General features: G+C 43.7%; 1 protein-coding gene across 1 annotated transcript in view; it reads left to right on the top strand.

The window, feature by feature from the left end:
• Positions 1-17046: 17046 nt before the first annotated feature.
• The window catches only part of vasna (vasorin a), a 24596-nt gene continuing 18750 nt past the window's right edge, over positions 17047-22892 (top strand). Inside the window, exon 1 of the mRNA XM_080860634.1 lies at positions 17047-17255. The gene's annotated coding sequence lies outside the window, so the exon portion shown is untranslated. The remainder of the gene's footprint in view (positions 17256-22892) is intronic.

The following is a 22892-nucleotide window of genomic DNA, read 5'->3' as shown; positions in this document are numbered from 1 at the left end:
AACATAAGTACATTCATTGACTGGAAATTTACATTTTACTGTGTTTTGTGAAGTTGAAATCCTTTTATAGGAGATTAGAGTTTTGTCTAAACATAGTTACTCACGGCATACAGACATAACATCATTGTTATGATAGTGACTTACATTTATGTGATTGATGCGTGCTCTTAAAATTCCGGTGTTAGCTGGAATTCCATTAATGTATAGTTTCTACAACGAGACTGAAGAACAGTTGAGGGGTTATAATCTGAATAGAATCTTTAATGGAATCCGCAATACAGCATGGTAGAGCTGTTGTTACACCGCCTGTTGTTACATTCAACTGACTGACTTTTATTTTTCTTATTTTTATTTATTTCTATGAGATGATTGTAATTCTAATAACCTGTTTGTGAAGTGACCTTGGGTGTCATGAAAGGCGCTTGAAATAAAATGTATTATTATTATAATTTATTATTTCAACCCTAAATTCCTCTCAGCCAACATGACATGTTACGGCATTAGGCTGTCATCATCATCAGAGGCACTGTACTGCACATACTATTTCACTGAAGTTTGGACATTGTAGCATTTCTTGAAGCCTGTAAGGACACGATGAGAAGCCAATGCATGGATGACTGAGGTATTTTCCTGGAGGGGGTACATAGACCCCCCCACACCCTCCCTCTAGACCCCCCCCCACCCACAAACCTTATCAAAACAACAAAACCAGACATAATGTGTTTGTTTAAGCCAGACATAATTAGTTTCACTGTATCCTACATATATTTCGCAAGGAACCATTAATTTCAACTCACACATGTAACAAGGCTTTCAGTTGTTAGATTGAAATAAACAGGCTTAATGAAAACAAGGATGAAAACACATGGACCAACTAGAGTTACTGCTACCCTGCACAAAAAAAAACAAAACGTCCACGTAAAATAGTCCTGTGTCCCGTCAAGTGTCTAATAGCCACAGTGCTCCAGCCCTGTGATGGTAAACAGCAAAGCGGTTTCACAAGGAGAGGACACCGTTAACCTGAGCGAGAAGTCAAGCAAAGAGACAGTTATGATGTCAGGGTTTTACAAGGGAGGATCCAAATTCACAACACAAACAGCAGACGTAACAACAAGCGGAATGCTTTACTTACAAAGGGAGTAACACTTAACGAGAAACAGGCAGAAGAACCACACACGGAGAGCAGGCACCTTAAAGTACAAAAAATAAACTGGGCTCTTCCCATATTATACGCTCTCTCTCACTCTCTCTCTCTCTCTCTCTGTTTCTGTATCTCTGTCTTTCCATATAAAACTCTATATCAATTGGATGTTCCAACTCTGCTAATCTATCAGTAGCAGCTAAGTACTCTTGTCAAAACACACACACACTCTCTCTCTCTCTCACACACACACACACACACACACACACACACACACACACACACACACACACACACACACACACACACACACAGGATCACCACATCTTTGACCCCTGACTGCAATGTACCCACAGTTCTGCTACATATCTTTATGTTGAATGATGGCATACTGTAATTCCTAGTCAGTATAAATAAAAAGTCACGTGATGTAATTTCATCCTGCCCAAGATGAGGTTGTTGTTTTTTTTGGTGCCACACGCCGCACGCACACACACACACACACACACACACACACACGCGCGCACAAACACACACACACACACACACACACACACAGACACACACACACACACACACACACACACACACACACACACACACACACACACAGGAAATTACAGCTCAACTTTGTCTACCCAAAATACTACATTGCCAAGGCCAAACCACAGGACTGCTCAGAAAATATAAATTAGTGTTTGGTTACATTCCACAAAGTTACATTCCGGCAACATTTGTCTTACCTTCAGATGCTTCAACAACGGATGCCTACTGAAAACATCAAATTTGATAGGCAAAAATACTGACTGTCAGCTTAACTCCAGACTTGTGGACGGCTCTTTAGAGATGAGGGCTTACGATGCTTTTGTGTTAGTCCTTGTCTGTGAATCTAGTCAGGATTTCCCCACATTCATTTTTCATGACCACTTTAACTCAATTGGTGAGTGAAAGAGAAAAAAATATCAATTTTATTGCAAACGACATGTGCCTGCCCTGTTTGAGCCTTGATTGCTCTGGCTTTGGGTAGGCCACAGGCAGTAGGTTGTGTGTGTGCAAGTGCTGGAGGGGAAAATACCCAGTAGTGTGTGCCGTCTCCCTCGCTCGCCGCACCAGAATCCTGTCCACATTACAGACGACCGCTGTCTGTGGTCAGGGCCCGTGTGAGTAGATGTGACTCGTTTACATTCGAGTGTATTTTTGGTGTAGATTTCCCATCTCGAGAGCTGTGTGGGTATTTCAGACATGGCTGTTTATATCCAGTGACATGAATGAATGCTCTGCACAGGCTATGTGGCTATAGACACTTTAATTATTCACTTTGTTGTCCTGTTGGTATGCCAAGAAAACTAAATCCAGTGGCTTAAAGGTAAAGGTCTGGTATTAAGCAGACGCTTTGATCCAAAGCGACATACAGACAGCCTGCAGCGCTTGGGAATCAATCCGGGTCAACCGCTTCCAAAACTGTGACGCTTACCACTGCACCAACACGCCCTAAGCACTGTACAAGGGGCACATCATTGCTCTCTGTCATGTACATCAACAGCACAACACACTCGCTGTGTATGCGTGCAGTAGTCATGTTTCACAGCTAAATGTAGGAGAGGGGCTCAATGAGGGCACAACAGGCACCATCTTGAATATATGCAGGTATAGTGACTGTGTGCCAAGTTGTCATTTAAGTTTTAGATGGATGTTTAGGGCAGTCTATAGTTTGCTCATAAGGGCTACCCTCTCTCAGCTACACTGGCTACGGATCCAGTCCCGAATAAAGTTCAAAATCTTGCGTCTCACCTTTAAAGCTCTGCATAATCTGGTTCCCCTCTACCTCAGTGTACTCCTGATCCCCTTACTCTCCCTCTCTCTTCTTGCAAGAACCTACTGTCATGCCCCAGACTTCCTACCTAGACTTCCTACCTTCCCCAGTGCAATGGCGCCCAAATGCTGGAATCCTTTCCGTGACTACCATTTATTCTCTACTTTCAAATCATATTTAAAGACTTTTCGTGACCATTTCTCCTTCTCTTTCACTGTTTAGTTTGCTCCCCCCCCCCTCTTTGTAGCGACATTGGGACTTTGTGCTATAAATGTAACTTATTTCTATTATTATGACTGTTGATTATCAAACAAAAAGATTTATTACCTGTACATGACTGGAACAACAGGTCTTGACTATTCATAGATTGCATCTCTGCCTCAGAGAAAATTCTGAATAAATGGAAAAAACAAGTTCTCTTGACTTGCTCAGACAAGCCATTAACTGTGGAGATGAATCTTCCCATATGCCATACATACATACGTATACATACATTATATATGCTTCTGTGCTTTATTCTAGCAGTGCTGTTTTGCTCATATTCTACTATATGCTTTTCCCCCCTCCTCTTTGTAGCGACATTGGGACCATGTGCTATATAAATGAAACACATTTTTATTATTATGACTGTTGATTATAAAACAAAAAGATGTATAACCTGTACCTAAGATTTATTACCTGTACCTAAGATGTATTACCTGTACATGACTGGAACAACAGGTCTTGCCTATTCATACATTGCATCTCTGCCTCAGAGAAAATTCTGAATAATTGGAAAAAACAAGTTCTCTTGACTTGCTCAGACAATTCATTAACTGTGGAGATGAATCTTCCCATATGGCATACATCCATACATTATATATGTTTCTGAGCTTTATTCTAGCAGTGCTGTTCTGCTCATATTCTTTACCACTGAAAAATCCTGGACTGACCCATGAGAAAACGGTAATTTAACAACATAACTTTTTGTCCAGATTAAGCGTTTAGGAGTGTCAGTGTGTCATCAAAATAAACAAACAAAAAACTGAGAGAAAGAGACACACATCCTGTTCTTTCTCTCTCTCATGTACAGGCACACACACACACACACACACACACACACACACACACACACACACACACACACACACACACACACACACACACACACACACACACACACACACACACACACACACACACACACACACACACACACACACACACACACATACACACCATGACTGTCCTTGTGTGAACCCCTGTTTTTGACCACAAGGTCCTGCTCCATCTGCTGACCTGGGTGGTGTGTGCATCTCAGTGTGTGAGAGTGTCTCCACCGTGTGTGTGTGTGTGTGTGTGTGTGTGTGTGTGTGTGTGTGTGTTTGTGTGTGTGTTTGTGTGTGTGTGTGTGTGTGTGAGAGAGAGCGTCTCCACCGTGTTTGTGTGTGTGTGTGTGTGTGTGTGTGTTTGTGTGTGTGTGTGTGAGAGCGTCTCCACCGCCATGGAATTCCCAGAGCTTCTCAAGACCTCTGAGTTTCCCCCAATGACCTGATCACTGGTGGGCAGGAGTCACCCTCAGCCATGCCTCACTCTTTCACACACACACACACACACACACACACACACACACACACACACACACACACACACACACACACACACACACACACACACACACACACACACACACACACACATACACACACACACACACACACACACACAAATACACACCCCTCTCTTGTCTCTCTCTCTACTTAACTTCCCTCTCTCTCTCTCTCTCTCTCTCTCTCACGCTCACACATAAGATAACTCACTCCTCTCCTCTCTGGCCTCCTGTCCCTAGGGCCCTGTGTCCACTGACCTGGTCTCTGAGTGTGTGCGGTGCAGTCACCCATAGACACTGCCTCACACACACACACACACACACACACACACACACACACACACACACACACACACACACACACACACACACACACACACACCACTGACCTGGTCTCTGAGTGTGTGCGGTGCAGTCACCCATAGCCACTGCCGCCATGCCACTACCCAGCCTGTCTGCTCTGGTGTCTGGGGAAAAGAATGGTCAGGCTAGAATGTTTGGAAAAACTTCCCCAAAACTGCACAACAAACCATGACAACTGTGCCATGACAACAGTGTTGGTTTTCTTTGAAGGAATGAAATTATAGGTAGATGGTAGATGAAATGAGTGATAAATATCGCCCTTCACATCTTTCTTTAACTCCATATCTCTGTTAGTTACTCTCAATGTCCCTGTTAAATTGAACTTCAAATAGTTTTGCTATATCACATTTGCACCACTGAATGCCCCTTACTATCAACAACATTCCAAACGAGCATCCAGACCTTTGGCATTCCGACTTATTTTTCCAAATGTTCCGACTTATCGTCCAAAAGAGAAGACTCATCCATATCTTTTGTTTTTCATCTGAACAAACACTGTTCATAAATTTCCCGTGTTGCCAACATTTTTGTTCGAGAGGAAGTCTTCCCTTTTCCCTTCCAAAACCACAGGCATGGAAGTCCTCGTGCCAATCATATCCCAACCGCCCAAAACAAACAGGTGTCAGAAGAGCCAGCCATAGACACAGACGCTGGACAGAGCCTAAAGTGGTGCCTGGTTGACGTTGGAGGACATGAACTTTTTGATATTCTACATCAGGGGTTTTCAACTGGTTTTGTCCCAGGGACCACCATTCTGACTAGAAAGTATCCGCGGCCCACTGATGTGCCTGCCTTTGCACGCGTGCGTACGCGCGTGCGTTTGTGTGTGTTTGTCAGCCTGTCCCTCTGTCACTCTTCTCACTAAAAACCAACCCATTGGTGCATCTGACCAGCTAACTCGATATTAGAACGAACTTTACTAGACTTTAAAAGTACACATAGGCTTGCTTTACTGCAGATGCTTGTTAACTTTGCGCGCAAGACTGTACGTTACGAATAATATATTTTATAAAACAATTGGCTTCTAGCCCGTAATTTAGCTGTTTCTGATTGGACGAGAGACGTTCCATGCTATAGGTTATTCTTCAACATACCTACAGTTACGGGACTTTTCACAGCTAAAAATAAATCACTCCGCGATGAAACATTCGCATTGATGATAACCGTTAATTCAAAGTTTTTAAAATTCCAAACCAAGACGTTGACAATGGAACTATTTTTTGTTGCGGAGAAACAATGGCGAAATAAACCATTTTTAATCAATAACTTTGTGTTTAAATGTTAATTTGTTGACAGTAGAATTGTTTTATAAAAGCAATATAGCACTCGTGGGAGTGGGGTAGGTAAGGGATAATCCCACGGGTGTTGTTGCCTACGCCACTCGGCCTTCGGCCTCGATGGCTACGGCCGAACACCACCCATGGGATTATCCCTTACCTACCCCACTCCCACTCGTGCTATATTGCTTAAGTATAAAACAATTGGGTTCTAGCGCGTAATTTTAGCTGTTTCTGATTGGACGAGAGACGTTCCATGCTGTAGGTTATTCTTCAACATACCTACAGTTAATATATTCGCGGACCCCCTGCAATGCCGTCGCGGACCCCCGGTTGAAAACCCCTGTTCTACATGTATGGATTGCATTGAGCACTGTCAGCAGAAATATTGTCAGACACATCAGGTTTTTGGTGCCAACAATAAAACAACCAAACAAAACCAACAAAAATCTTATGCTGAAATATCTATGTAATAAAACCCTGAAATACTTAGAGGACAGCGCGTGGTGGTTCCAACAACAACGGGGGCGGTTAGAGACGACGATCGGCTCAGTAAGCCGAGTGATCGGCTCAGCGAGACCTCTGATTACAGAAACATCACTGTGGAGCAATAACTGGCTGAGAGAACAGGGCTAATGTTTGGATTAAACAAATACCAGCAGATTGCAGAGGCCACTCCAGCTGTCTAGTGCCTTCAGCCCAAAAGCCCATGAAGCAACACCGCTGCCAGCTCGAGACACAACCCCCCCCCCCCCCTCCCCTCAGACACACACACAGCCAAGTCATGAATGAATTGTAAACAGAGATTGGATACACGCAGGCATGTTGAAAGTCCATTTCAGCATCATTGTGGGTTACGTTCACATGTATAAAATGTTAAATGGCAGACACTGACATTAATAACCAGAGGATATGCTGGTAAGGTAACACCACTGTTATTTAATGAGGTGCAGTGGAAGTGACATTTTTGAAAAAAAAAAAATTTGTTGACCTGCTTCATATGTTTTAAAATGCATGATGGTATGTTTGCCTTAATGCTCAATCTGCTGCACCCTTGAGATCCTCTTGACACAGCAACCCACTAAAGTAGTGAGAGGTGGTGACAATTTGAAGGACCCACAGCTGCGGAGGGGCCCCCAAAAACTTCACCAAGGTGGAGGATTAATGAGATGGGGCCTAGCACATATTATTCTTTCAGAGGGCCCAAAGCACCAGACTACAGGCTGCAGCATCATTCTAACCAACAGGGTGCTGAACTCTACTGAACACTCTTTAGGGTGCCTTAATCCACTTGAACTCTACTGAACACTCTTTAGGGTGCCTAAATCCACTTGAATGCAGTAAATAACGTTAACTAGTTAATCACGAGGCTACCTTACCTGTGGCCCTTCAGAGAGTCACTCTACTGAGTTTAGTAAATAATAATATAGCATAAAGTATATATACAGCCTACGGGTCTACAGCCCACTCTACTGAGTGTAGTATATACTTATACAGTATATAGTATATATACAGCCTACGGGTCTACAGCCCACTCTACTGAGTGTAGTATATACTTATACAGTATATATTATATATACAGCCTACGGGTCTACAGCCCACTCTACTGAGTGTAGTATATACTTATACAGTATATATTATATATACAGCCTACGGGTCTACAGCCCACTCTACTGAGTGTAGTATATACTTATACAGTATATAGTATATATACAGCCTACGGGTCTACAGCCCACTCTACTGAGTGTAGTATATACTTATACAGTATATAGTATATATACAGCCTACGGGTCTACAGCCCAACACCTAAATCAGTAACTTATCATTTAATTAATTATTAGTTTAACTAAGTCCATATGTTCTTAATAAATACAATTCTATGCTACTTTTTCCCCATGTCCTGTGCATTTTACAGCCATTCTTCACCGGTCCCCAGAGATGCCATACACACAAAATGGCTGATTTGTATTCTGCTTCCGAAGAATTTCTCTTCGTCAGAGTCTTTAAAGGGCACATGAAAGAGGTAAACACGTTGCATGGTTGATAGTGTATAATTACATTCCTTTCACTATCTTGTGTTTGCACACTTCCTCGCAACACAAGGCAGTATCCAATTACACCTAACACCACGGCTCCTTGTCACAGCTCCAGCTTTCACCACCGAACAAAAACACCAGGAAGCCGTTTCTGAGAATCGGCAAGACTGGTTTCTTCCATTCCTGAATTCAACTGGATAGGAGCCTGGCTGAGAGAAAAAATGGTCACTGGCCCGGCTTGTTTGCTCCTCTCGCACCAGTGGAAGGAGTGGGGCTGAAATCACGGAACGGTGATCTGAGGTGGCTTGGGAGAGAGCCAAAGAGGGTGTCTGCGTAGGAGCCTTGGGAAGATGTCAGCTCAGGCGCCACAGAGCTGTGTGCACATCTGCATCCTGCATTTCTCCCTCTTTCTGTCCTTTGTAATGGCCTCCTCAAATATTACGTTTTGTAGTATAGAGTATTAAAGAGTAACTGTGTTATTCCAAAAAAGAAACATTCATGCCTGAATGACAAACTAAGGGGATTAATTGAAATTAATGACAACATGGGCAACAATGACGTTATAGTGATAGATGTCAAATTGATAACTTATCTTTTGTCTGTGTGTGTGTGTGTGTGTGTGTGTGTGTGTGTGTGCGTGTGTGTGTGTGTGTGTGTGTGTGTGTGTGAGAGTGTGTGTGAGTTGGCATTACTACATAGGCTTGCCTATGCTGGTCCAGACTGCAGGTTGTGTAACACTCCCAACAGTGGGAAGCACAAACAACCCTCAAACGAGACGAGCGTTTTAAAGCACTAACGCTACACGTAGCATCCACAAGGGTTTTCACACATCTGTTTGAAGGTTTGCTGCACTCAGATTGGACTTATCTAGGCCCTGGATCCCGCCTCTCGCCCGCCCCTGGTTCCCACGCTGCCTGACAGGCCTGCCTGCTCTCTGGGCTGTGGGAAGAGCTCGAGACCCAGGCTGCAGCAGGCCCCATGCTGGGTCTGCCAAAGGCAACAGAACCTACACAAACAGAACACTCTCAAATAAACAGCGCAAAAGCAAACCAATAAAACGCCATACAACATCTACCCCCCCCCCCCCCCTTAAAACTATCTTTGTTCCCCCCCCCTACCCAATATCCCACTCTATGTAATCACACTTGCACATAAAGGGGCAATGAGAGTGGAGGGGGGTGGGGGTGGGGGGGGTTTGTATTGTAGGCGCAGCATTACGTCTGCACTCGCTCACACACACTCTCATACGCTCCCAGGCTGTAAAAACAAACACAGCTGTCCTCTGTGGTCGTCACTGGGTGCCAAGGGAGAGCATTGCTGCTTTAATGTGTTTACCACAGTAATTATCAGCAAGTCTCCACGCATATGCTTGCAGGCCATCTTTATCAATCGCACTGATCACTTTTTTGGTGGCATGTTGTGTAAACTGTTATCATGTACAGTCTGACTTTTGCTGATGGAAAGTATAGCAAAAAGTGGTCCATTTGTGAGAAGAGAGTCACATGAGTTGCTTACACGTGGTGTGTAGTTCCATGTCATACTAAGGTATACGTATGTATGAATGTACACATAAATGTTATCTTAATGTACTTAAATGTACTAAAGCATACTTAATATATGGAATAACGCTGCGCCTCAAGAAATACATTATTTTGTTTAAAGACGACGTGCATACATGAATGCCCAAAAATCTCAAAGCCATTTGTTTCTTTGATTGTTTATTATTTTAAAACTCAATTTCTGATTATGCTGCATTTAGATTTTTTTAAGTACTGGGTCCACCTTCTGCAATTCCATGGCATATTGCATGTGGACAAAAATGAGAGGAGGCCAGAGTTGGATAGGGAACTAGAGAGAGGAACAGAGACCCAGAGAGTGTCACTGTATATGTGTGAGAAAGTGAGCAGGTATTTTTGTGTACAGAGCGCGTGTGTCACTATGTGAGTAAGTAAGTGTCAGATGTTTGAACGATTTAGTGTGGGAATCGGCCTGTGCAAAAGTGTGAACGACAGAGGGAGATAGATAGCATATGTGTGTGTGTGTGTGTGTGTGTGTGTGTGTGTAAACTGCATGTGTGTGAGTCCATCTGTGGGCGTGAGAAAAAGAGGATGAGGAAGAGAGAGAGAGAGCGCATGTGCATGGCCAAGAGAGAAGACAGAGAGAGACCGTGTGAATCTGTTAGTTCCATTTCCAGAAGGGTCCAGGTGGCATTTTCATTAGATGGGGGGCCAGTCTTTCTATTAATACTTCTGAGATGCTCTTCTGCCACTGGCCACGGGGAGGTGGGCAAAAGAAACACTATATCCACCATTACAGACAGAACATCAGAGAAGGAAACATTTATCAGTTGCAGTGAAGACTGATGATAGTCCGGGTGATGGTGAAATAACTATCATGTCAATTGATATGTTAATGTTTGACAAGTTTAACAAGTATAAATCAAGTATAATTTGTTAATATTTCACAAGTGCTATAATATCTCAAAATCGTATAGAAACATGACAATACATGTGGCCTCGTACAATACAATTCCATACATGACATGCCACCACAAAGATGGTGTAGATTTAACAGAACAATACAACAAAGCACGTCCAGTGCCCCAAAAAAGTCTTCTTGTGTTTTAGTTACCAGGGAGACCAACAGCATTAACAGTCCTCTGTCTTACTTTGGCAGGAGGCTGGGGAAAGGATGGCCTCTGTGATTGACACAAACATTTAATTGGTCTTTGTAAATAACTCAAGGTGTGTTGAAAACAGCAATCAAAACTTCCATCCAATGTACCATGATTGCCTGTTTGAGCTGTGCTCATGTGATGGTTTGGGGTCTGCTGTTGGGCCTTCGCTAGCTAGTTAACACTTAAATGAATGGAGAGAATGGAAAAAAGGAATGAACAGACTTAGCACCACAGGACTCCCTTAGACTTATCTCCAAGTCCCAGGCACATTTAGTTTAATATTCTACAGACGGCTGTGCCCCTTTAAAACAGTGACAAGTAGAAACTCTCCCAGCACACAGTTTAGTAGTGTGGTCTATCTCCATGATCTCGCTATCTGCTGGGGATAATGGGTTTCTCAGTGCATGTTAAGTAATGGGGCATGCTAATTACATGTTTTGGGGGAACGTTTGTTAACTAATGATTAATCAAGCGAGTCATTGAACTAGGCTGTTTACACTACGTCAGATAGGCCAATAGCCTGAACAGCCATAATTACCACAGACTCCTATACCCTATATTTACTACATACTATATATTCCTCCACTATAGTCAACAGTGGACACTAATACTATTGTAAATACACAGCCAACAGTGGACACTATTACTTTTGTAAATGCACAGATAGAGAGAGGTCAGTCACACGGAGAAAGATAGACGGGTATCGTTGGGTAATGATATAATAATGAGAATTTCACCACGTGGTGACAAACACACAGTGGCCAATCTAAAGATAGTGAACTCTGTGTGTGTGTGTGTGTGTGTGTGTGTGTGTGTGTGTGTGTTGTGTGTGTGTGTGTGTGTGTGTGTGTGTGTGTGTGTGTGTGTGTGTGTGTGTGTGTGTGTGTGTGTGTGTGTGTGTGTGTGTGTGTGTGTGTGTGTGTGTGTGTGTGTGTGTGTGTGTGTGTGTGTGTGTGTGTGGACTGGCCTGGCTGTGTATGTGCTCGTCTGACCTTCCGCTCCATCTGATAAGAGTGGCCTACTGCAAACATGAGCTGGAAAAGAAGGGGTGGGGAGGGGTGCACGGAGAGCAAGGGAAGAGAAAGAAGATAGAGTAAGAGAGGGAGAGAGAGAGGATAAGACCTGCAAAAAGACTGGATGGTGGAAGAAAGTAGCGCGGAAGAACAAGCAGACAAAAGTGTTGATTTTTTGCTCGTCTAGCCAACACCAAGAGCACATCACAGCACATTTTTTTTCTGGCTCCTTGGGGACGTGTTTTTTCTAGATGTAGATTCCAGTAAGCAATTTAACCCCAAATCTTTATGGCAGAGTAATTTGAGACCAAAAACAATCCTCTTAACCTGCAGGAACATTTTTAGACATCATTACTGTAATGCTGATTAATTCGGTCAACACACCATGCATACAGGCAACACACACACACACTCACAAACACACACACACACACACACACACACAAACACACACACACACAGACACGCAGAGCAAGGGAGAGAGGGAACTCTAACTGACTTTCAAACTTTTTTGACAATATTTACTTTCTGCTAAACTAGGAGAAAAGAGAGAGAGTAAATGGAGAAAGAAGGAGCAAGAAAGGGAGAGAGAGAGAGAGCAAGAGAGGGGGAGAGAGAGAAAGGGAGGGAGGGAGATTCCATCAAGAGAGAAAATCATTTCCGCTATGCACTGTGGCCTGAGGGAGATCACTCTCTCTTTTCTGTGGCATGGTTGGAGTGTGCTTCACATAAACACGTCTCTCCCCTTATTCATTCTCTCCACAAGTCAGAGAGAGAGCTAGAGAGAGAGAGAGAGAGGAAGAGAGAGACGCCAGTTCACCAGCATTCTCAAGCAGGGGTCTCTGGGATGGGTGAGAAAAGGAGGAGGAGGGTGACAAAACACCCCCCACAAAAAAAGAATTAGAACGAGAAAAAACATAGAAAAAAGGGGTGAGGAAAAAAAAAGAAAGACAAAAAAGCCGCTAGGCTCACAGCTCACTGTAAGAGCGAGGCGAGTCAACAACCATGTAAGGTCAAACAGTGCGTGTTTGTTTTTCCACGCTTCTGTCGAACACGTTCCTCTTTCATCCTCAGAGGCGACGTACAGCGGACCTCGCTAATGACCGACAGCAAACATGGAGCCGACATGGATTCCCGTGGGGATGGGTCCCTCACCCTCTCAGCAGAGCCGTGCAGTGACCATGACCAGAGCCCTAAACCCCTCCATCAAAATGTCAACCCGTCTGAACACCCGGAGAACACAAACGTCTGGCTTACTGCCATGGGAATCATGCTAACAAGTCACGCTTTTTCCCAACAATAGCATTTTCTCACTTTCATGTCACAGATTCATGTAACAGAAAGCTGTGGTTTGTGTGGTTTTCAGTAAGTCATTTATAACAACCTAACCTAAGGTTTATAGCATGTTTATTCTGCAAACATAGTAGTACTACTTCGGAAAGTGTTAGGCAATTGGAATCAATACTAGCATTTCCCTGTGATAACATGTCTAGATAGAAATAATTATAGAAAAAAAACGCTAGTTTCTGCAAACACTTTCACTAAATGATTTATAGCCCTACCTTAACCCCTTGTGCAACAAGAATCACCATTTCATGTCTACATTTCTGGTCAGTGAGCCAGAGCAGTTTTAGAGTACTGCCATTTTTAGGGCTTGATTAAAAGTGGCTCCCTCGGAAGTGACCTTGGCACTAGTGAGAGCCACGCTCCGTTGGGTGACCTACTGTACGAGTGAAACCTGTCCGAACAGGAAAACCTGACAAGATTCCGATCGGCAGCCACGAGTGATGACGGCTCGAAAGGTCTGCCAAACGGAAATGTCATTTAAGTGGGTAAAACGAGGAAGAGATTACATTACTGAGGCAGGAGACCATGTTTGGCTTCAGTTCTTGGAGTCGTGATTGTTTCCCTTGCAGCCATTTTGCAGTTTCGCTAAAATAGCAACACATGAGGATGGGTACAACGTGGCAAAGTCCTACACTTACTTAAACAGTCAGATATTCAGAACAGTCAGACAGTCAACCCTTCAGGTAACCAAAGTAGTGCCTTCAAGCTGTAATATCAAAACCATCTCTGGATATTTAACCACAGTGCCCACAGAGTGTGGTTTTTGCTTATTAACCAGTAAATCTCGTCACGGCTCATTCGCTTTCAAACTACCAGCGTTTTCGTGGACGCAAGTCACCACTGCAGCGCTCTTAATAGAGCCCTCACTGCCCTGAGTGCTGTTTGAACTGGCCAGACTGTATATATAGCACATGACCTCTCCTCAGGTCATGTGACAGGGGCAGTCGGTGTGGGTGGCAAAAGGGGGGAACAGCAGTTATTTCCACAGCTTCATCTGAGTGTGAGGGGGACCGGGCGGTTGACAGGCCAAACCCTGAGAGCAAACAAACAAACACAAAACAAGTAACAACAACTACTGGTGGTGAGAGATTACCACTACCACTGGATTTATACTTTCAACAGGTGTTTGTGTGAGTGTGTGTGAGCGTGAGCATGTGTGTGTGTGTATGTGTTTCTTAACCAAGAGGGAAACCATTCAGTGACATAATCCTATAGTAATAATAATGCTTTATCCTACTTATCCTGGAATGCTATTTCATTCAGCAAATATGGAAGAACGCCATTAAGAGGGATATATACGGAAAGTACTCTGAAAGGTTGACACTGCTGCTTTTTACACCACCACACAGTCACATCCTAAAACAAACACAACTTACCACCACACAGTCACATCCTAAAACAAACACATCTTACCACCACACAGTCACATCCTAAAACAAACACATCTTACCCAAACACCAATCAAACACCCTGAGAAGAAGCAATGGGAGGGATGGCACGAAGGAAAGCAGACCAGCAGAATATCAACATAAGAAATACTGGTCAGCAACAACTGATCCTCATCCACACTGTGGATTAATAATAGTAAAAAACAACTGATCGTCATTCATGCTGTAAGAAATACTGGTAAAAACAACTGATCGTCATTCATGCTGTTAGAAATACTAGTAAAAAAACAACTGATCGTCATTCATGCTGTAAGAAATACTAGTAAAATTAACTGATCTTCATTCATGCTGTAAGAAATACTAGTAAAAATAACTGATCTTCATTCACACTGCCAAGGATCTTCTATCTTTCCAACATGGGGTACACAGTTCCACCAGATCTTGCCAAAAAGCGCAGTAAACACAGCAAACTGTGCATGGGACCGCCCGCACCAGAACACACACAGTGGCCCTCTCTCTCTCTTCTACATATCTGTCATCCCTTATCCTCTGCCAGGTGGATATTATCGAAGTACATTTGCCTTAATCCTGTTTAAGAAAGCGGTCAGTAAACACACACAGTCTGGGTACAGCCGATGGTCACTAGTCATTTACATGTACACTATTTATACAGCCTGCAAAGCCCACACTGGCATAAAGGATCAGGGAGAACCCATTCCCTCAAATCCCCCTGACTGGACTAGGGCTCAACTGAAGCTAGGTGTTTATCTAGTAGCCATCATTTATCATGTGGTATATGTTTGCATGGGATTCTGGAAAATCCACTGACCTCCTTCTTTCAACCTCATCTTTCGACTCATGTTTTACCCTCCTGCTCAGAGTTAGAGAGAGACAGACAAAGAGAGAAAGAGAGAGAGAGAGAGAGAGAGAGAGAGAGAGAGAGAGAGAGAGAGAGAGAGATTGATTTGCCCTTGATAGTGATGGATTTGTCAGCCATAATAAATGACAAGAGGAGGAACAGAGGAATATACAGAATGATATGACGGACACCAAGTGATAACGTGTCATAAAATGATTAATCAGTGATCAAGACTAAACAATAAAGATCTGCTGTAGACAAAGCTTTACAGTTGACAGACTAGTTCTACCACAACCCCAACTTCAGTGCTGTTGACATCAGTTTAAGGATGCGATTTGATTTTAAAATTTAGAAATACCATTTTAGGGTTCGGCTATAGTACAGGTCATGTCCCTACACTTTTGCAACGGTGGTTGACTGGATATCTTATGTTTAATGGTCTTGAAAGATATTGCATCCAGATAGACAACCCCCAAAAGGGGTTGTGTGTGTGTGTGTGTGTTTGTGTGTAACTGTCTTTTACGGTCTACATGCACATGTGCAGAGAGAGAGAGAGAGAGAGAGAGAGAGAGAGAGAGAGAGAGAGAGAGAGAGAGAGAGAGAGAGAGAGAGAGTGTGTGTGTGTGTGTGTGTGTGTGTGTGAGAGAGAGTGTGTGTGTGTGTGTGTGTGTGTGTGTGTGTGTGAGAGAGAGAGATGGCACATTAATGTATTATCATCAAAGATAGTCTAGTATGTAAGCAATGCAACGGTTATTCGACTGTTGAAATGATTTACTTATCTAAGATCATGCACGTAGTTAAGTACTTTTAATTCAGTGTCTCCAAGACGTGCTGGCTCATACTGAAGTACTGTAATATTGCAGCAGGAGTTTCTTGGCAGCCTGAATGAGAGGTAAGACTGGCTGTCAGGGAGATCGCATTACCTTTCCTCGGTGCGTACGGTTCATACGCAGACTTAAATAGTGCTTCGTCAGACACCCGCAGCATTCTGCGACTGTCGGAAGTATTGCATATCCATGGAGCATCTTTCTCGAGGCAATATGTTTAAATATAACTGTGTTTATGCAATAGAAAATACATAATATACCGGTGATGACAGAGACCGCGTTTGACTTCGAGAAAAAAGTATACCACCGGTAGAGTACAAAAACAGGTTATATGCAATACAACATACTGCTAACATGAAAAACGAAATAAACTTTCAGAGAATATGTGTATTTTTTAATTTAGCAAAGTGATATGGTCTAATACAGTAACAAAAACTGAGACCAAGTATGGCATAATCTATCATTAAACAACGAACAGAATAGTTGACAAAAGTTACGGTGGTTGAGTTGAATTAGTCTTAAATTGCTTGTTCGTTATTGCACGCTTTGCCTTTACCTCAACGAGCAAGGTGTATGGTGTGCCCTCTGGTTGCAGGCGGAGAGCGTGTAGGGAGCTCAACTCTAGCAACATGCTCCTCCTCCAACTCCAACTGCACTTCTTAAATCCTTTGCTCGCGCTGTTGTGTAGCAAACTTCGCTCGTGCCTGGAAGTTTGAACGTCTCTTGACACAGGAGTCATAAGGTCCACATACATGCCAAGGCATTTCTCGGGTGCAAAACGCAATGCATGTTCAAGAGCCGTTTGAACAAATCAAATTATTCCTGTGATGACTGGTATGGGATTTTAAATCGACACTGAGGTCGTTTTCATTTTTTCCTGTGGACTGGATACAACACATTTGTACTTCCCCGCACTTCGTGACCAGGTAAGTGTTGCAATAGACTATAGGTTAACCCTCCCACCCACATCCCCACAATATACACACTTTTTCAACAGAGCCGTGGTCTTGTATTGTTGTGTCTTGCAAAGTCACAGAGAATATTTTCAACCATATACATATGGTTATAATGTGATACTTAAAAGTATGCCAAAGAGATGCTCGCATAGCACAGTTTAAATTTAGTGTAGCTTACATTTCTTCTGTACATCTGAAAGTACAGACCATACGTTTGTTTTATACGGGTTATGCATGTGATATTGTTGCGCGAAAATACAGTTACCATACCGAAACCGATATTTCCCAAAACTTTTTTCATCCCATTTTCCATCCCATCACTACAATGTGGTGTTAAGGCGAAAATCTGTTGAATTACACGGGGTGTAAAAACGATTAGGTGCAGTTATTCCGGTTTTTAATACCCTCTTTTCCTTACCGTGGAAGTGATTGAGAGAACACTCCGCAAAGAGAACATTTTACAATAGCGCCCAGATTAAGTGTCCATTGAGTTGGGGTGACTGATTGTACCAAAGCGAATTAGACTAAGCAAAGACGTTTTCAAAGGGTATTTGATGACATTTGATAGAACAGGTCTTGTCACTTCAAGAGGTCCTGGCCAAAGCGCTTTCTAAACTGTCAATGTTTGCGGCTTTTGTGTTTAAGTTGAACTAACCGTAGCGTAGCCTACGTTCCCTCCCCCTGTCGACTACAGCCACACTAGTATCACCAAACTGCACAATTAAATAGAACAGGGGCTTACGTGAATATTATGAAATATGTGCTCACTAGTGTTTTCTATTTTCCTCCCTTTATCATAAGTGTTTGACAGGTCTATTAATAGAATTCTCAGTCCAGTTGTTTCAAAATCATACAGAAACACACAGACAGAGAGAGAGAGAGAGAGAGAGAGAGAGAGAGAGAGAGAGAGAGAGAGAGAGAGAGAGAGAGAGAGAGAGAGAGAGAGAGAGAGACACACACACACACACACACACACACACACACACACACACACACACACACAGACACACAGATAGACAGACAAACATACCCACTGCTTAAAACACCTTTAAAAACTCATTTTGGTTTGTCTCAACAGACCATCGGCCAACCCAGTAGACCACGTATGGCTTACACATGTGGCTTGACACTTCACATGTATTTATTCCAAACACTAAAAAAACTCAGCCCCAGATGTTAGCTATCCCGTTCCCTCCAGCGTGTTCCCCCGAATGCCAAATAAAAATTAAAAAAAGCCAGAGAAAGATGAGCAAGGATATTAGCGGTCGCTTCTTCCCATGAGAGTCTGCGCCTTCACATATCACCCAGACCTCATCTGTGCATACGCTCGCCTGTGGTGTTATTAGTTAGGCTGTTATTAGAGCAGCCTCCACTTTGTGGGGCCCTGACTGCACCAGCCAAGGCTGCCATGGAGGCATATGCGGGTGAGAAAAGTAAAGAGGGAGATGGGGAGTTATTGAAGAGAGAGAAAGAGGGAGAGAGAGAGAGAGTATAAGGACAAGCGGAGAAAAAGCAAACATTCCTGACTCTGCGCCTCGGCAATTTAATTAAAGAGCTGTGTGATGGTTAAGTAGGCACTCCAAGTGCCCCCTCTCCAACTCCACCTGCAGTAACCCCCCCCCCCCTCCCCCATCTTTCCATTGGACTAATCCCACGGGGTCAGCTAATAAGTGTTGGGGTCGTGCCACCGTGACATGGAATGGGTGGTTTATTTTTGCCAAGTGTGGACACAGGGCTGAGTGACTCTGGGACAAAAGTTAAGAAGCACAAGGTGAAGTAGGGATTTGACTTTGCTGCAGAGGTTTTGAGTGAGGGTTTGGGGCTCTGAAGGATGCCTGTTGAATGTGTGCAGTGGATGAGGCAGAAACATGTTTTTTTTCCTTGGACAAGTGCAGGACAAAGGGAGAAAGGAGAAAAGGCCCCCTCCATGTGCACACACACACAGACACAGACACACACACACACACACACACACACACACACACACACACACACACACACACACACACACACACACACACACACACACACACACACAGGTCCTTAATGCCAGAGGAGCTAGTTAGGTGCAATTAAATAATTATTTGCTCCCCCCCAACCTATTTCCTGCCCCACTGCTCTCCCTCCCTGACCCAGCAAGCTGTTGTCTCTGACCCCAGGTCGTTACCGGGATTATTTAGGAAAATTGCCCTTAGAAAATCACTCACAGACCATCTCAATCTCAGAATCTAAAAAAGAACAATCCTCTTGTTAATCCTCATACACATTCTTCACCCCCTAAATCCAGTATGCTATCAAAAACCACAACCTCAGCAACAAAACACAAAAGCACCTCAACCAAGGAAAATAGTAAGAAGTCAAACGAAAGGGCACTACTTAGTGAGCCGTTAGTGTTTAGGGAATAGGGAGGTAGTGCTCACTGTAGTGGAACCCTCCTCGACTCCCCTGTTCCCTTCAGCAGGAATCATTAGTCCACCCGTTTGCCTGCCCAACCAACCCCTACTCCCAGCTCTAGGAGACACACACACACACACACACACACACACACACACACACACACACACACACACACACACACACACTCACACACACACACACACACACACACACACACACACACACACACACACACACACACAGACACACACACAGACACACACACACACACACACACACACACACACCCCTCCCCTCCCCCCTGCCTTTTTAGGGTGTTGTGTAAACACGCCGGCTCTATGTGGAGGCGCGGAGCATGTCGCATCAGCAGCTTCATTACATTCCAGGGGTTCCGTCCGCTGCTCCGCCCACACTCCCCTGCTGGTGCTGGGCTTAGGGAGCGGGGGCCCTGGGGGGTCATGCGGGGGGCCTGGGGGAGTTATGGTGGATTGTTTAGCTATTGGTCCCTACCTGTGCTGCAGGGACATTGTTGGGTGTCTGAGTTGGGTGTCCTCAGGGTACGTGGCTCAGGTAGTGCACGTGAAGTATGTGTGTACAGACACTCATATATGCAGCCCGCATAGACACCCATATATGCAGCCCGCATAGACACCCATATATGCAGCCTGCATAGACACTCATATATACAGGCCGCATAGACACTCATATATGCAGCATGTACAGACACTCATATATACAGGCCGCATAGACACTCATATATGCAGCATGTACAGACACTCATATATGGAGCCCATACTGGCACTTATTGCATATACAGCTACAAGGTGTATGCACGCACAGATGCATAGGCGTGCACGCACACACACACACACACACACACACACACACACACACACACACACACACACATAGACTCCGTAACCCTCATCCATACACACACTACACCACAAACACACACTCAACTATTAACCTGATGAATTGTCTAAGTTGGAATATGCACACACGCATTCCAGTATACAGTGTTGTGATTGGATTGGTCCATGTCTGCAATTGTGTATGCATACATAGTGGATGAGCATGTGAGTGAGTGCACTTATACTTTATGTGTACAACGATGTGTATACACAGGCGCGTGCATGTGTGTGTATGTGCGCATGTGTGTGTGTATGTGTGAGTGTATCAGTGTGTGTGTTTGTGTATCAGTGTGTGTGTATGTTTGTGTGTGTGTGTGTGTGTGTGTGTGTGTGTGTGTGTGCGCGCGTGTGTGTGTGTGTATGTGTGTGTGTGTGTGTGTGTATGTACTGTATGTGTGTGTATGTATGTATATGCGTGTATGTGTGTGTGTGTGTGTGTGTGTGTGTGTGTGTGTGTGTGTGTGTGTGTGTGTGTGTGTGTGTGAATGTATGTGTGTGTGTGTGTGTGAGTGTGTGTGTGTGTGTGTGTGTATGCATGTATGTGCGTGTATGTGTGTGTGTGTGTGTGTGTGTGTATGTGTGTGTGTATGTGTGTATGTGTGTGTGTGTGTAAGTGTGTGTGTATGTGTGTGTGTATGTGTGTGTGTGTGTATCTAGTCTTAGCATGCACTTGAAATAACATCCCATAGGCCTTCCCCCCGCTCTCTCTCCAAACACGCGGGCTTATGAAGAGGGGCTCGGAGAGCTGGGCAGTGCCAAGGGAAACAGAGCCGCACATGGTGACCAGAGATGGTCAACATTGGCATCAGTCACCTCCACTAAAGGACCACGAGGTCACTAAATCACAGCAGTGTCTGGTGAAGAGGCAAAAATACCCTTCTCTGACTATAAGTCACACAAGGAAGACCAAACCAGCCTGTTCAGAAGCTTTGTATGTTCCTTCCATTTGTGCTGTAGGACAATCAAAAAATGTTGAACACACGAGGAGCTTGTTAAATGTTCCTTACCGCAACTCCACAGTAAAGGTTCCTTGCTGAAACATCCAACAATTATTACTCTTTTAAGACTTATGTAGAGGTGTGATTATAGGTTGTGTGAATGAATTATGGCAGCAATGCTTTAGGGTTGGGGAGTCCAGGTAAGGTGTAACACAGGGACAGTTGGGACCTGCTGAATTTGTCAGCTCTTGTCTAACAGAATGTGATGAAACTCACAGACAACATGTCTGACAGCATCAGCATGTTACTCTCAGAATTTCTCAATCTCTGTCAGAGGTAAAAGGCAAAGGACTTTTAATTTTTGAGCAAAACTTTGACTGCACAAGTAGCAAATAACAGGCGGTTGATTTCCGAATTAGATGCTAGTATAATTATAAGCTGCATACAATGTGTTATATTCCAATTATTTTCTCAAATATTAGGAGAGGTCAGCTGCGGACAATTGTTGCATGCATTACAATCGGTTGCAACCATAGAGCGTAGCTAGCAAGTGAAAAATGATAGCCACTTTTGCCAAAATGTGCCACCATTGCTTTGTAAGCAACTATTTCATTAGCATTTTGAAAACAAACGCTTTAAAGACTTAAATTGAAAGAAAAACCCTTATCCACCACTCTTTTGATTTGAATAACGCTTGACTTTCTCAAACTGACAACAACTGTCTCCAAGGCACTCACTGCATTAAGATGGAGATTAGAGAGAAAGTAAGGCACGTGAATGAATGAAATAAATATAGATACGAAAGATGTATTTTGCATAATTGTTTAAATGAAAAGTGTCACTTATGCCAGGGGTTTTCAACCACCCCTGGTGGTCCGCGACGGCATTGCAGGGGGTCCGCGACATGAGCCTATGTTGATCAGTTCACCATTAAATATTTTTTTATATTGATATTTTCTTTCTCAAATAAGAACAATATGTCAATCAAAATAGTCTGAATAGCCACATGGGCTAAAATATACTAATGTATACCCATATTCAGCGAAGAAATTACACTGACAAGTGCTACAGGCAGAATATCTGTGCGGGGGGAGGGGGCGTGGCGACGGGGGCGGTTACAAACACGCGCGCGCAGGTACATCCGTGGGCCGCAAATGCTTTGTAGTCAGAACGGTGGTCCCTGGGTCAAAACCAGTTGAAAACCCCTGACTTATGCCATTGTTTAGAAAAAATGTACAATAAGCAAAAAGTGTTACAACTGTACCTGGTCTCGATATTTCAGTGGATTGCACTATGAGGATTAAGGCAGAAGACGTTTGTAGCTGTGAGACAATCACGTATGGCCAGAGTATGCTACT

Source organism: Sprattus sprattus, assembly GCF_963457725.1.
Source record: "Sprattus sprattus genome assembly, chromosome: 1".
NCBI classification, from domain to species: Eukaryota; Metazoa; Chordata; class Actinopteri; order Clupeiformes; family Clupeidae; genus Sprattus; species Sprattus sprattus.
The sequence above is the reverse complement of the archived record's forward strand: the minus strand, read 5'-3'. Positions and strand labels throughout refer to the sequence as shown.